Here is a 17652-nt window from a genome sequence, read left to right on the forward strand (position 1 = left end):
CAGGCTTCAACTTCATAGCTTCATGCAATGGCCTCTCTAGAACTCCATTCAGGGACATTCCTGACACATGCCTGACCTCAGTGACTTTCCTCAGTCTCAGGAACAAATTCCATAGCCCATTTCTTAATTTTAGAACCACATGGTCAAAGATGCCAAGTTCTGCTACTTACTAGGGCTAGAACATGTCCCCTTTTAACAATTACATCTTCATCAGCTTTCTGTCCTTCACCGCCTGAGCTTGGCTGTCCTGAAACTGGATATCTAGATCAGGCTGACCTCAAACTCAGAGATCCACCAGCCTCTGCCTTCCCAGTGCTGGGATTAAAGGAATGTACCACCAAACTGGGCTCTAAGCTTTTCTTTAATTCATATTCACAAGTTGAAAACTTAGCTGGGTGGGATTCTGCCCTGAGGTCACAACTCCCTTTATTCCATTTCTTAATCCTTTTATCTCCTTGAACACAGGATTTAGATCTATTCTACTTCTTGGTGCCCTTTTTCTCAATGTGTACATTTTGTGTTTTTATTTGCTTAGCTTGCTCCTTTTCGTTATAAATCTTCATCAAAGTTAACACTAATATCCACAGAACAAAGTCCATACCAGGCTGTTTTGAGATTTCCTGTACATACAGAATTAATCCAAAACTCTTCACTTTAGCCTCAGGCAAACTCTTTGGACAAGGGCAAAAGGCAGCCTTATTCTTTGCCAAAATATCACAAAAATGATCTCTAGGCCACATATTAATATTCTTCTCCTCTGAAACAGCTTGAGCAAGGTCCCCACAATTCAAACAGCTCCTAGCATATCGGTCTTCCATGTTCCTACTAGTATAGTTAAGCAGCACTTAAAGCATTCCATTGCTTTCATAACCCAAAGTATCAAAGTTCAAATTCCTCCCCCCCCCCAAAAAAAATGGTCAGGTCTATCACAGCAATACTCCAGTACCTGGTACCAACTTCTATCTTAGTTAAATTTCTATTGCTGTGAAGAAACACCATCACCATGGCAAGTCTTATAAAGGGAAACGTTTAATTGGGGTGGCTTACTTACAGTTAAGAGGTTTAGTTCATCATCATCATTGTGGGACGTGGAGGCATTCAGGCAGACATGGTTCTGAAGAAGTAGCAAAGGGTCGTACATCTTGCAGGCAACTGGAAGTGAAGTGAAACACTGAGCAGTATCTTGAGCATATATGAAACTTCAAAGCCCACCTACACAGTGACACACTTCCTCCAACAAGGCCATATCTACTCCAACAAATCCACACCTCCTAATAGTGCCACTGCCTATGAGCTTATGGGAGTCAATTACATTCAAACTACCACAGATAGTGTTAGTTCAGCATCCCTTATAAAAAGGCAGACAAGCCAAGAGAAGATAAACACATAAAAACTAGTGCCCTGGGCTCAACTCCACACTCCATTGTCCCATAGCAATTCCATGCTTGATCATGTTCTCCTGTTACTCAGGAGGCAGAGTCAAGAAGATTGCCATTTGGGGGCCAGCCTGGACTACGTATCAAGTTCCAAGATAATCTCAGCTACAGTTTGAAATGTTCTCACATACACACACACACACACACACACACACACACACACACACACACACACAGGAGAGAGAAATAAATAAGTGTCATAAATACATAAAGTATTTTATTGTTGCTTCTTTTACTTATATTCTATTTATATGTCCCCCCCCCCCCGCCCTCGTGTTATCGCATTTAGCCTTACTTTGCTTAAAGAGACAGGCAGATACATAGGTGGGGTGACTGTAGAGTGCAGTGAGAAGTGTGTTCATGGCCTACCTTTGTCGTCTATCTCCTTTTGAGACAGGTTCTCTGGTAAACAGGCAGGCCTGAAACTTCCTGTGTAACAGAGGATAACCTTGAACTTATGATCCTCTCACCTCCCAAAGTTTTGGAAACTTGACTTTGAAATCTTCCAATCACTAATGTCCTCTAAGCAAGCTTGTGCTGGCCTCTTAACCTCTCATATTGACTTACATGGATAAACACAGTGCTTGGCATCACCAGCACCAGCACCAGCAGTACCAGTACCAGCACCACCAGCACCACCAGCACCACCAGCACCACCACCACCACCACCACCACCACCACTACCACCACCACCACTACCACCAGCACCAGCACCACCAGCACCAGCACCAGCACCACCCCACCACCAACAGCACCAACACCAGCACCAGCACCAGCACCACCACCATATCATTACCTAGGTTTACACCTGGGTGGATATCCATGGGGAAAAAATCAAGACATGCTTGGACTTTCAAGAGAAACACATCTCATAGAATGATCATCTTGTAACTTTTAAAAAAGATTTCATAAACATCTATTTTCTTTTATTTTATGTATATGAATGTTATGTCTGCATATATGCTAACTGTACCATGTGGAAGCTGTGCCAAAGGAAGCCAGAAGAGGGTGGCAGATCACCTGGAACTGGAGTTACAGATGTTTAGGAGTTGCTTTGTGGGTGCTGGAAGCCAAGCCCAGGTCCTCTACAAGACCAGAAAATGCTTTCAACTGGTGAGCCATCTCTCCAGTTCCCATCTTGCAACTTTAAAAAGCAACTTTTGAATTGGCTGTTGCTACCAGGGCTTGTTTGAGGTTAGCTGAAGCAGGGCAAATAGAAAGAAACAAGCCTCAGGGTTTGTTTTGTACTCAGCTGCCAAGAAGTGGTCTCTGTTCAAGCGCCAGCAATAGCAGGTTGCTCTCAGGCTGTCAGTCATCGGAGATCAAGGGAGAGATCATTTAGACGATTATGCTATAGGTACCCTTCAAATAACTGGGCAACATCTTCAGAAAAATCTTCATTTCTTTTTGTTTCTTTGTGAAGTCCTTGAGGGCTTTATGGAAATTTCCCAACCTGTAAGCAGGTGCCTGGTTTTTTATTTTTGTTTTCTTTTGTTTTTGTTTGTTTGATTGTTTTAATGAAGACAAATTTAAACTTGTTCCCATCAGATGAGAAAATATGCTACTTATCAAATAATCGTAGTCTTGTGAATGGGCCCTAGGTGACCAATGTCATTAAATAAAAGATTCACATTTTTGAATATTCACATTTTTTCTGGCTGAAAGCTATTTCCTTCTTGAACTAGGGTACTGAAAACCTGCAAGCCACAAATTTGAGGAGTCATGCAGGGCCTGAGACATTGATTGCCTAGTTAGTAAAGAATAAAATATTCTTCATCTAATATAGTTGATGACATGGAAAACAAATGTGATATTTTCAGTGGCAGGGTTGCACAGATCCCTCAAAATAAATGGGACAAGAACTATTCTTTCAATTCTTTAGAAAGCAATACAGCTATATGACATCCCCCCCCCCACACACCCACACATATACACACATTAAACTACTGCAACAGGTTTCTGGCCAGAATCTTATTTTAGATATTAATTCTCAGGATGCCAGTTTCATTTTTATACTGCTAGAGTTTTATTTGACAACAAAATCAAATGCCTGAGGACTTCTTATACATTGAAAAACCTCTCCAACTGTAGCATGTCTTAGGAATCCCTTCCCTCTCCTGTACCCCCCTTTTATTTCCACTCACTGCCTCTGTGTGGACAAAGCCAGTATCTTTGACTCCGTAAGAGCCATTTAGCTCAATGCTCCCTGACAGCTTGTATTCTTTCCCAGAAATGTGAAGTTTGAACTTTAAGAGAAAATAGATATATTTTACATTTTTAAATGGAGCTCTGTTCTAAGCACATTCTTCTGCCAATATTGATAATGGTAAAAGGTTAATGAAAAAATATATAAAGAATGAGCCAGCCAGGAAGACTCCAGGCAGATAGAGAATTGTCTGGCCAGATGATAGGATTCCCAGGATAAAAGGGGTTGAGACTCCACTTAGTTGAGCAGAGGATACTGAGGTTCTGAAAATTAGCTTTGATAGATGCAAGCCAGAGAAGGACCATGTCATGATTTTCTCAAAAAGAAATGTAAGGAAACTGTAAAAGCAAGGTAAAAGGTGGTTAATTGTGGTGGATCTCATCAGGAGGTTGAGATCTACAGCTTCATTGCTAGATCGTACCTGTGATCATCATAATCACTTTAGAAAGAATTTCAGAAATAGCCTCTTGATGTACATATTGTGATTATTTTTCTATGCTTTTGCAGTGTTTAGATGTGGTAAAGGTCACTGATCTTTTCTTATTTCTATGTAATGCCAGTCTTTAAATTACACCAAAGGCCTATGGAGCTGACTTTTATGTCATGTATTGAGCAATCTTAGAATGTTTAAGCTTGGTTTATCAGTTTCTCTATTAGGCCAAAGGAATTTTGAGAAAGAATTTCACCGTGGCTGGGATAGAGTTCTCTGTATAGACCAGGCTGGCCTGCAGCTTGCAGAGATCCTCTAGAAACAGGAGTTGCAGGCACACCAAACATGCTATTAGCTGCCTTAATAGATCCTCCTAACAGAGAGAGAGCCTTGCTGTACTATGTATCTCTTTTCTGCCCCAGATTATTTCTAGCCAATATAGGTCACCTGAACCAGAATCTGCTTCCTTGTGTTTGCAAATCCTTATGGAGGTGGGAATGGCATATGAGGAAAGGGAGAATAAAGGCTGAACTCAGAGAACCAGGAGGCCAGTTGAAAGATGCCTTCTTCTATTACCCTGGTGTCTTATCAAGCTGTCATGTTGTTTCCCCACCTTAGGAGTTACTGATATTAGAACAGATATTTAATTCTGCACATATAATCAAGCAATTCTGGAATAAGAATATAAGATTCTTGGTATTTGAATAATGATCCCATTCTATTGATCTTATATCACCTGTCCAACCCTCTGGAGGCAAGTATTCAAAAAGGTATTCTCTCTGTTTTCTCCCTGGGGGAGACTGCAGACCTACAGCAGATATGTACTAATTATAGACATGGGAAAGGTGATGGATGGTGTGTCTTCATTTCATTATAAAATCACTTAGGTTATTAAATGTAAATTCAAATTCAAATATAAATATGATAAGCTGTAGGAGTATTTCTGAGCCAATCACTTTATTTAAGATCACTTTACTATGATCTTTTTTTTTTTTATCATTTTAGAGTAGTTTTTCAAAGTTTTGTGTGACAGAATATGGTAATCATTTTTCAGTGAATTTTATGGATAAAATTTGTGTTTTCAGAACACTTTAAATTTGCATCTAATTCATATGATTTGCTAGAGAATTTCCACATAAAATCCCAGTGACTCAACACTAACAATGAGTAGGTGAGCTAGGGAATGACCACAAGATCTTATCGCCAACAACCTACTAGTGAGCTAGGGAATAACCTCAGATCTTGACACCAACAACCTACTAGTGAGCTAGGGAATGATTACAGATCTTGGGCCATTGGGTGGGTGGATATAAAGTTAGCAACCTTCCCAGTTGAGATAACCCCATTAACCATAAACTTCCTCCCTTTTGGCTTGAGTTGACATGCTGAAAGATCTCATGTGCTAAGTTCTCTGGGAAGGATATTTAAGATGAGCTCTGGGTTAAATGCACACATACAGAAATGAGAAGTGAAAAAGAACTGACAGAATATGTGACTGAGTTGTGGTGCTACCCTGGACAACCTCAAGGAGGGACTAGCTTCATGAAGGAACTATAAAGCTGAAACCATCTTTCAAAGTTGTCACAGTACCTATGATGCAGAATCTCCCTGATTGTCAAAGCACAGAGAGCATGTGGGATATGTGGTAGGCTATTCCACCCTTAAAAGGGGATATACATAACAACATGGACAAATTTTGGGGACACTGAATTAATGAATAAGCTGTGGGTAGTAACACAAATGCTGTATTATCTCATCCTATGGAATCTAAAACCATCTGTCTCATAGAAGTTGAGGATGATGTTTACAGAATGTGGGGTAATTGGGAGGTGGGCATTAGGTGAGATTGCCCAATGGATAACTAATGATTAGAGAGGAAGAATTTATTTCAAGAGATTTATTGTACAGCAAGGTAATTTTAATTAATAACAATGTGTTGCTTCATTATAAGTATAGAAATTGGATTATAAGTTCTCTTATCATAAGACAATAATTATGAGATAACATATTTGTTACATAGCTAGATTTAGCTATTCCTAAATATATACATATTTCAAAGTCACACCAAAAAATACAAGGTAATCTATCAAATAAAATGAGTAAATTTGAAGCAAATTGACTAAAATCTTATGAACAATTCTATCATGTGTCTGTTAATTAGTAAGCTTTTAGTATTTTTATGTACTTTTAAGTTTTACTTAATTACCTTCAAGATATAGTATCTGCACAATGAAGTTTCTCATTGTACTAGTTACTTGTCTTGTAACAAAAATACCTGTAAAATCAATTTAAGAAAAGAAGGGTTTATTTTGTCTTAGAGTTCAAGGCATTGTCAACTATCCTGATGAAGAAGGTGTGGAGGCAGAAGCAAGCGGTGACCGTACAGCTGGAGTGGGAAAACAATTTTTCCTTTTTATTCAGCCCTAGACTCTAGTCCATAGTTAAAGAAAGCCTTCCCACCTCAACTCAATCTAGGTTTGTATAGAGGTTTGTCCCCTAAGTGATTTTGGAACCTGACACTTTGACAGCCAATCTTAACTAATACTTCACAACTATCACAGGCTGTTAAACCTTCTGCCCCTAAAGGATCATTCATTTCAAACAGACTTTTCTGAGGGTTCTCCAAATACAAACATCACAACAGAGAAGAAAGGCATTGTCCCTTTGTCCAAGTGCACACAATGTATGCTAGAGTGTAGAAGTCCAGCTTTAAACAATAAAAAAAACCTCCAGTCCCCCTGACAGCCTAGCTTGGACTGAGCTGTCTCACTGACTTCTGCAATCCTAGGAGAGCCCAGATGATCCCTGCTGCCTGATCCTAGGACCCACATCTGGGAGTGCATGCCCAGTCCAGCTCCTCCAGGACAACCTACTTTTTTTCTCCCGTTAATTCCTTATTTAGCTGAACTATAAATATTATTAAACACATGCTCATGAACTGCGATAGCACCATGCTGTTCAACAGATGAGTGAGGCTGTGCATTTGGATTTTATGCCATGTGAATGAGCTTCATTTAGGTCCTCTCTGCACTCTACTTTTTCCAGAATTCCAGGCATCAGAAAGATTTTTCTCCTTATAACTCTGGCACAGGCTTTCTTAATTTCTTTCCTCTGGTGGTGGGGGAGCAGGTTTACCGACATGTGTGAGAGGAGGAGGATTATAAGGGGGGTGGTTATGACACATTTTCATTTTCAGCTGCCATGACTCCCAGGCCTTAATCCAGCCCAGATCTCAACAGAAACCTAACACTACCCTAGTGACCCTGGACTTGCACAGATCCTCAAGTCACCAAATAAGGAAAGTCGTTTGTCATCTGAACCATAAATATTTACATCCATCAGTGACAAATGTATAAAGACTGGAGTGATGGTGTAATGTCAGCTGCTCTGCTCAACCCTGTCAAGACTTCCTCTTATCTCCTGAAAGCCCCACAGACTGATTTCTGCTGGTTGAATAAGAATGTGCCCTCCAGCTTGTTAACCTGCTCTGACTGTTCATGATGCCCACATTTGTCACCTTAGAAGTTTTTATTTTCCTTTTTAATTTAGGGCTGGCTGCAAACCTATTTGTTAGGTACAGTTGTTGGCAATGATATGCTTCCTCCTCCTTCTTTCTCCCTGCTAGAGTCTATTCCCAACAAGTCTAAAGGATCACTATATTTTTTTCTTCACTTGACTGAACTAACGACAACAAAACAATTCAACATCCTCCTAACTGCCATTTCCTGCATATAAATGATTTAGAGATTAAGTCCTAATCTTGTGCTGAATACAATTTAGGAACAACCAGGGAGTTGCTAACCCTAGTAAGGTGACTATGGAACAAAATACAATGCAAAAACATTTTCAAGCATGGCATGAGGGAACTCTATTAACTTGCCTGGATGGAATATAAAACAGAGATAGGTTTTACTCTTCCATCAAGATCTGGACTAGTAAGTAAAGTGAAAAAACACAACCACTATGCAATTGGTCTTCCATAGCTAAGTTATTATGCCAAAAGTGCTAAAGGATGATTAAGGATAATCTCTCAATGTTAAAAAGCATACTTAATTTAATATTAAATTTGAGATAATACCATCTATAAATTTGGATATTTTAATTTCAATGACCATAATTTGTTTTAAAATTAATAGTATTGGATATATATTAATATATATTATATATAGATATATTATATTATATTTGAGTATATATTATTGTCCTAGTCACAATCATTTTAAAAAATAACTATAGACATCTCTAAAATGATATAGTGTTTTTTGACAAAGGATAAACAGGAACTTGCCCCAGTGAGTATAGCAATAAAATCTGAGAAAGTGCTATAAATTCATAGACAAAAGTTTTAACTTGAAAGAAAACCCACTAAAGAGAAGAGAAGACACTGAATGAAAAGGGTTCAAGTTGCCTGCTAACAAAACAATCCAACACAAAGACAAGGACAATAAAACAAGCAAAATTGTATTCATTGTTTTGTTGAGGCTGGGATGTCAGTTGTGAAGATTTTTTTCTAGCAATCTCTAACTTGTGGCTTAAGGGGATTTTTTCATATGAGATACAAATCAGTGACCAGTTAGTCCAGGAGACATCTGGCATCATCCTGTACTTGCTGGTTTATTTTCTTATGATAAGGTAAGTGGATAAGGAATAGACATTCCCATTGCAGTTCACAAGTTGGGAGAGGAAATTTGTGAGTAGCAGACTTTATGGATTAAGGGTCTGAGACAATATTATCTCATGTTCTCTTGTGAGTGATTATGTTTCTATTTTGGGTTGATGGCTAAAATTCAGTGACTAAATGGTTGGAATCATCAGCCTCTGTGGGATTTTCCCTTGTGGGAAATTTGGATTTAGCAAGAATGGGGTGGACAATTGTAGGATTTTGACCCAGACCTCAAAGTGAAGATTTAAATAGTATGGCTGGTCTTCTTTAGTTCCAGAACATTCATCTTGTGAAGCTTCCTGGTCTCCTATATTCCTGTGTCCACTGATTTTACAACACCATGCTAGAATGGAAGCTCCTGGATACAAGAGTCTGATGATTCATTTCAAAGTCTCTAAAATTTGCTACAATGTTTTGTAAGTAATTAGGGCTGAAAAAATATCAGTTGAATAAACGAAAGAAGAGAAGTTGAGAAAGACAAAAATAGAAAAGATTTTAATATCTTTCTAAATTAGAACAAACAAGTGGAAGGAACTTAGATCTTTCCTATCTTTCTTTTTTCTGTGTGGCTGTGTGGGCATGCATGCCCTTGCTCACTAAACACTTCTTTTGATGACGTGGTAGCATCTAAAAGATCAAGCTGGACTTGCAGAGGCAAAGCTCATTACCAGGACTTGTATTTATAGCTTTAGCTATTGCTTGGAAATTCAGATACTCAATGCAGTAGCCATGTGCAAAGGTAATTTCCACAGATGCATGGCTGATCTCTAGGGCCCAGAGCATGGCTTGCTTCTAGAATGGAGCTGTCTCTTCAGTGCCTGCTCTGCCTTCTGGTTCCCAAGTACTGAATCTTTCAAATGTTAACTAAACCATGTTCTTCTCCTCTCATCGGGCTTAATCATCTTAAGCCTCCAAAAGTATGATTCTACTCTGCCCAGACAAAGTCCACATCTTAAATTGCTTGTTTTCTACTGAATAATCATAATAGAATTAAGTGACTGTTACTATGAGTTATGGATCTATCTTTGTTTTAGACGTTTACTTTTTAAAAGGATGAGTCTGAACATCCAAACTAACTTCTAATTGTTCAAATATTTTTATTCTAAGAGCTACTTTACCTAGAATGACTTCTGATGGCTTCTGTCTTCTGCCCCTCTCCTGATTGTTCACTTATTCCAGTAATTGAAGAATCTTAGCATGCAGTGTAATACACAAGTCAACATCATTAAGTCCCAGAAGCTCATACTCTCATAGTCTTGTATTCTATGGCAAGTGTCTTATCTCCAAATTCTTCTTGAAAGAAGAATTATAGTTAAATCAAATGCACCAAGGCTTAAAGGAGTCATTATTCAATGTAAGAATCACAAGGGATGAAGCTTCAGACTCAGAAACCATTCTTGTAGGCAATTTGAGATTCAGACTTGGAACCTGGGGTAGTCCCTTGACTTATGTCCTCATTTGCAAGATGAGAATATGCTGTATTGCTATATGGTCCTAGGAAGGCGGATGTGTGAAAAGGCTAACTGAATATGCAAATTTTAAATGGAAAGCAATTGCTATCATCAACCAGTAGACAGTTTATATAGAACATTTAAGATGTAACTGTAATCATGGGCCATTTTTCTTCCCTCTGATGAATGAATACTCTGAAGAAGAAATACAATGGGTGTATGATTTCAACAATTTCTTGTTTCTTAAAATAGAATTCAGTCTTATGATTTCAATTTTTTTCCAACCTTATTTTGGTTCTCAGTTTTTTGTTTGCTTATTTGTTTTTTGTCTTCATGTTGAAATTTGTGAATGAATGAAAGGAGATGGTGTGTGAGAAGGGACAGTAGATTGATTGGTATGCAACTGAAGATTTTACCAGAAATCCTCAAGACCATACTTAATAGTACATTTTATCCAGCAGACCTCGAGAATGTCACTGGATCTCATTGAGCCTTGCTTTTCTTAATGTTCAGAAGAGGATAATTCAGCTGTTTATTCAGTGGACATCAGAGAGTGTACATTCTGAGTTTTGTGTGAGTGATAACGCAAGCCTGTTCGGGCCTTCTAGGCTGACTTGCCCTGTCTTTGTTACAGGACTTTGGAGAAGATCATGTTAGCTATGTGGAAATGTGTCCTGGCAGAGGGAAACTGTCTTTAAATAGATAAAATTGTGGTCATCATGCAGAAAGCTGCTTTGAGGAGGATGAACAGCCCCATTCAGTCTTCAGAGTACATGTAACCAAGAAATTCATTTTGGGATATTCAAAAAGGTCTTGCTGAGAAGGACAATGGGGGTTCTGTCTCATTGTTTAAAAAAATAAACAAAAGACTTAAACGCAAAATCCGTTTCTGAAATAGTGAAAATCCACACATCTCCCTCCTTCCCTCCAGGCATGAAAAGGCACTGTCAGCAACAATAGCTCCAGGCATATTTAATAATAATAGTTCCATTTTTTTATTTTGTTCTATTTGAATGTGCTCTAAACAGATTCATCTTAATCTGCATGATCATCTGTCATTTTTAAAAGTCCCAATTCAGTGAGCTTATCTCAAATTTACAAGTTCCAGGCACTCACAGTGACAATTTCTTTTTGAAATGATTTAAATTATGATTCATTAGTAAACTAGGTTAGAATTTATTTTACTGTATTTTCAAATGTTAAATTTAACTTCAAGGGCTTGTAATTGAATTTTAAAATGCAGAGAAACATTGTAGTTGGGTCAGGTGAGAAAACCATGACTGAAAACCTTCTAGTCTGAGTCACATGCTTGATGTTGAGATCTATTCCTATGTGGCACTGGTTGGTGGTCATTGCAACTTGACCACTTGAGAGTAGGCTGGCTTTCCCCGAACAAATTTTGCTTTTTCTGGAATCACCCTTGAAAAGGCACCAACAGTTCAGTTACACATGCACACAGACTGATTCTACATTGAGGTAACACAATGCCTTGCCTCATACTTTTATTTGAAAAGAATTCTACCTGCTGTAGTACAATGGATACCTATTTTATAAGATTTAAAAAAAAAAGAAGAAAGAAAGATGGATCATATTGCCATGGAGAAAACATGTTGCATGTCCTGAGACACCTAATCAGGTTGCAACTAGAAGGGTCCTTGAAAATATTAGTGACACAAGTAATATCTTTGGGAATATCTTCATCTTACATGAATGTTTTTTTTTTTCTTGAAGTGCTTCGTTATTCATATGTTATGAGCTGTTCATAAGACTTGGCTGAGATCCTCTCCTTCAGGCACTTTGGTCTCCAGTGGCCTGTTAAAATGGGCTTAGCACATTCACAAGGCTTTTCATTGCAGTCCAGCCTGTTTGTAGAAGCGATTCATCAATATCATATTCAGAAGACAGTCTACACAGAGCCTGCCTAATGCTGAGAGCATAGAATTTCTACCCTGTAATGACATCTTGAATGAGTTTGGGTTGGGGGCATATTGCATTCTTTTTCAAGACTCTGTTGTTTTTTTGTACTTTTTTCCTCCTCTTCAGACATTTCCTTGCTTTTACAAGGCTATAAAAATAGGAACACATTTTTCTTTCCTTTGAAATGAATGATATTAGCCCCAGTGTTACCCTTCTCTGGGGTGAGAGATAATTAAATCTGCATGCAAAGAAGGAGCTGTTTACAAAGTCATGATTTTGATGTCATATGCTACATCCAAGCCCACTATCTATGACAGTTCATGCAACCTCTTCTTGTTGACATCAACTAAATTATCTGGGCTGACATTCATAGGCTATCAGTTATAGGACTTAATGATTTTCTTCGAAAAGAACAGCAAAGGGGTTTTCCAAAAGGTAGTTTTCATAATTGCTACCCACATCCTGATGGATTCTTATCCTTACAGGGGAAGACACGGCTAATTAGACTGAATTAAAAACAGTCCAGAAAGCTGTTGGTGACAGATATGCATCACATGTACCAGTCTGGTCCAGACACTGCAGATGTGTAGCTGGAGAATTTTTCTCCAGCTCCCACCACCAAGTCCCACCAGTCCCGGAGCCCACTTATAAAATAAACACACAGAATCTTACATTATTTAAACTGCTTGGCCACTAGCTCAGGCCTATCATTGTCTAGCTCTCACTCTTATATTCAGCCCATTTCTATTAATCTTTACTTTGCCACGTGGCTCGTGGCTTACCGGTACTTTACATCTTCCTTGTCTTGGCGGTGGCTCCAGCCAGTCTCCCTTTCCTTCCTCCTTCCTCAATTCTCCTCTCTCCTTGTCCCGCCTATACTTCCTGCCTGATCACTGGCCAATCAGTGCTTTATTTATATAAAGCGATATCCCACAGCACTTCCCCTTTTTTTTTCTTTTTCAAAAAGGAAGGTTTTAACTTCCACATAGTAATATTACATATAACAAAATAATTATCGAGTAAGAATTATAGTTACAATATAAAAGAAGATATCTATCTTATATTTGTGAGTTTAAGGTTTTATATCTAACTTATCTTTTATCATAACTAAGGAAAATTGTAAGTATCTAGTCTTTAACCACATCAAAGACCTCAGGAGGATATAATACTACCTGAGAAATGGGAGAAGGATGCAAGCAACTTTCGGGAGTCTTGTAGGGTAGACAGTGACAGCTGACAGCCTGGACAGTCATCCAAAGTTCTCTTGTAAAGTTGGGGCATCAGTCTTCAGCCCGCAGGCCTAGAGTCTCTCATTCACTTTTTTCTGTGTCCTGTAGAATGTCTTGCAGTTTTCTCTGCAAATCAGGAACCTGAAGGACCATTTTGTCAAGCAAAGTTCAGTGGTTACCTTTCTATGGGTCCTGTATGTCAAGTTGATCAAGAAGTCCAGGCAAGAACAGTTTCTTGTCCAAATGGCTATTTTTGTCAAGGTGAAGATAGTGTATTTGATGCCCATACTCTTCTCTGAAGTAAATTGGTGCTGTCAGGAACAGACATGTCTCACTGTCCAGAAAGTCTAAATTTTTAAAACATTTTAAATGCCATATTCTGTAGGTCTTTGAAGTGTTTGAAGACTACCTATCTATCTGAAATATATCTATGTATACCTAGAAGACTTAACTAACATGGCTACAAATATGATTATCATAGATGACTAATTATTAATCTATTTTTTAATTATCCATTACAATTTTTTTTTTTTTTTTTAGTTTTTCGAGACAGGGTTTCTCTGTGTAGCTTTGCGCCTTTCCTGGAACTCACTTGGTAGCCCAGTCTGGCCTCGAACTCACAGAGATCTGCCTGGCTCTGCCTCCCGAGTGCTGGGATTAAAGGCATGCGCTACCACTGCCCAGCTATCCATTACAATTTTAAATGAGTTACATAAACATAATACCTCACACAAAAATAGAAATATATATATATATATATATATATATATATATATATATATATACAGTATAACAAAATTAAGTTTAAATTTGTATCAATAAACTAAAATCTTTAGCAATGTAAAACATTTTAAACAAGTTGTTACCCTTTAAAAGTAGGTTCATTAATCTACCTTTTCATCCTATCATATCTACACTATCCCCTCCTTTTTTTTAGAAAGAGATTGTATTTATAATCAACCTGTTTTAAATAAAAATATTGGTTTTTCTCTGTCCCACACCAGAGGGCTCTTCTGATTTGGGACACAAGAATCTCTTAACCATTTTTTTTTTTAAACAATATGTCTGGGTTTAGAGGGGGAGTGAGCCAATTCCATCTCTAAAGCCAGCTTGGTATATTTGGGAATTTGGGCGTAGCTTTTCTTACTACTTCCTGCTGGAGGGGGGCACTGTATCTTATGGGGATACAAAGAAAATTTTAGTCTGTGAGGGTGTATCATCTGAGCCAGTTGCCTGAAACCGTTCTGGATGTTGGATCATCTGGGCCATGGTGTCATTGGAGACCTTTCAGGGGGTCTTGGCTAGTTAAACCTGATGTATCTTAATCTGGAACAAATCCATAGCCTCTGGCTTTCTGCGGAAACAAAAGCAGAGACTCTTTTCTAAAGTAACATATCCTTATATCCAAATTTTGAAGTCAAGGTACCTTTAAAATTTACATTTTGGCATAACTGAACAGCTTTTACAATCAAATGTTTTTCTTCAGTTACGAATGTCAAAGACAACATAATCCAGATTCTCTGTGTGATAGCCATCTTTACATGGCTTATTACCTTTATTGTTTCTTTAAAGACTTTACTTTTAAAAACTATTTGTTTATATAACTGTATATATTCCTTTTTATCTCTTTTTGAAGCCTACGTACATTTTTACATACATTGGAAACTATTTCATCTGAATTAGTCTTATTGTGAACCTATTGCTTTAAACTGTAGCCTTTTAAGCCTGAAGCGGTGCTGTGGCTGCTGGCTCTGCCCACTTTAGCTTCCCAACATGGCGGTTCCACCAGCTCTGGGAGCCATCAAGTCTCAGAAATAGTGGGTCTACGCTTTTATCAAAGCAGCGTGTAGCCCAGAAACCTATCTCTCTCTCTCTCTCTCTCTCTCTCTCTCTCTCTCTCTCTCTCTCTCTTTTAAATACTAGTAAAGACTAAATCTACCACACAGCGTAATGTGCCACTGGCACACGTCTCATTCCCGCCATACTGCAGGTCAAGTGCACACGCCACGAACCCGCCAGTAGCTCAAACCCACATTTTGCGGAGTCTAGCTGCCCATATGAGACATGAAGCAGGAACCTGTTTTTGGCTCTGTTTAGAATTGGTTATTAAATATTGTTAGGTTTAAGGTGGAAATTCGAGCCCTTGGGCACCATTTGTAGCTGGAGAATTTTTCTCCAGCTCCCACTGCCAAGTCCCACCAGTCCCGGAGCCCACTTATAAAATAAACACACAGAATCTTACATTATTTAAACTGCTTGGCCACTAGCTCAGGCCTATCATTGTCTAGCTCTCACTCTTATATTCAGCCCATTTCTATTAATCTTTACTTTGCCACGGGGCTTGTGGCTTACCGGTACTTTACATCTTCCTTGTCTTGGCGGTGGCTCCAGCCAGTCTCCCTTTCCTTCCTCCTTCCTCAATTCTCCTCTCTCCTTGTCCCGCCTATACTTCCTGCCTGATCACTGGCCAATCAGTGCTTTATTTATATAAAGAGATATCCACAACAGAGATGAGGCATCCTCTCCTCTCTGTAGCTTGTTAATTGAGCCTAAACTTGGTATTGTATTCTTGAAATGTTTTGATGGCTACGAATTGGGGGAGCACTCACTCTTTTCCCCAACATTACTACTCCATCAATTTTGTTTGTTGTAGCAGGAATCTTAAAGAGTTCTTATTAATAAAATCAAACCCGAGGCCAGTTACTGGGGTCAATGCTGGTAGATCAGAGAGACAGAACAAGCCACAGCTACCTCACCTCGCTGGATCCTCAGCTGGTCTTGTTTCCTCAGACTGGAGGCTTCTGAGTCCTCATCCAGAATGGGTCTCAGCTGAATTGCTGCTCAAAAGCCTGAATGCTTAACCAGGCCAAAATGCTTCTAGTTTCTGGTCCTCATGCCTTATATACCTTTCTGCTTTCTGCCACCACTCCCTGGGATTAAAGGCTCGCTTTCTGAGATTAAAGGCGTGAGTCACCATGCTTGGCTGTATCCTTAAACACATGGATTTCTGCCTCTGGAATGCTAGGATTAAAGGTATGTGGTATCACTGCCTGTCTTAAGTACCTAGTGGCTTTTCTGTTCTCTGACCCCAGATAAGTTTATTAAGGTACACAATATTTTGGGGAACACAATACACCACAGTTTGATTGTTTTTTCTCTGTCTCCCAGGGTATGCTGAGCTGATACACAACATGTGACTTTTCTCTAGATGTGATACTGCTGAATGGGATCCCATCCACTTCCTTTCTGCTTTCAGAAGAACTCCCTCTACATGCTCTAAGCCATCTTGGGCTTTTAATATTCAAAATGCAAATGTGCCCCCGAAAACAGGATTCCATATTTGAAAGAACCCAGAAGGAATGTAAGACTTGGTTTGCCACATAGCTAAGTAGTTCCCAGAAATTCCCACTCTTTACTCCTTGTGTGATAGGCTGACAAGAGCTTCCTTTTTTGTCAGATATAGAAATATCCCTATCACACTTCATGCTTTCCTCTGTAGAATGCCTAAGGGTGCATGACTCCTTAAAATTGTATCTACCTTTATGAACTTACATGCAAAGTTTTTAATCATGCACAATTAGATTTGTCTAATATGTGCAATCCTCTAAAGAATTCAAAGGGAATAAGATAATAGTATACCTACTCTGTGGTTACTGAAACTGAAACGGGTTAATAATTTTCTGACATAAGAGGAAGAACCATAAAGAAAGTTCTAGGCTATTTTGTTTGCCTCCCCAACCCCACAATCATAGTTTTGTTGCACTTAGATTGTGAATTAGGAAAGGATTATTTTCATACTACAGCTTAGTGAGTGATGGAATCAAGATCCTATGAGGCAACAATACTTATTCCTTATTGTTCAATGATAGAAGTAGATTGCTAAAGTAGCTACTGTGTAACTCTCACTGTACATCATGGGCGACAATCCCTTTAGAAACATCAGCGGATTCTTGAAAAGATGACTCTGTTAAAGTAACATAGTCCACATTGTGTGCAGGTTTCCTAAGTTTCTGGCAGTTTGTACCTAGCCTGATGGCTATGTAAGTATTTTTCACTTCTATTTACTGTGACAAATTTTGGAGTTCAAAGGTGCAGAAATATTGGCCTCACATCACCATGAAGCTAAGCTTTCCCTTGTATATACACATAAGAAAGTCTTGACTCATGCTTACTTGCTATTCACTTTCTGAAGATTCTAACAATGTGTTTATTTTGGTTTGCTGTCATGAGTCTTTGTCTTAGCTCTATTTCCTGTTGCTGTGATAAAATACCCTGGCAAAAGGGAACTTACAGAAGGAGGAAGGCATATTTTGGCTCATA

The sequence above is a fragment of the Peromyscus eremicus genome, chromosome 6 (assembly GCF_949786415.1).
Source record: "Peromyscus eremicus chromosome 6, PerEre_H2_v1, whole genome shotgun sequence".
NCBI classification, from domain to species: domain Eukaryota; kingdom Metazoa; phylum Chordata; class Mammalia; order Rodentia; family Cricetidae; genus Peromyscus; species Peromyscus eremicus.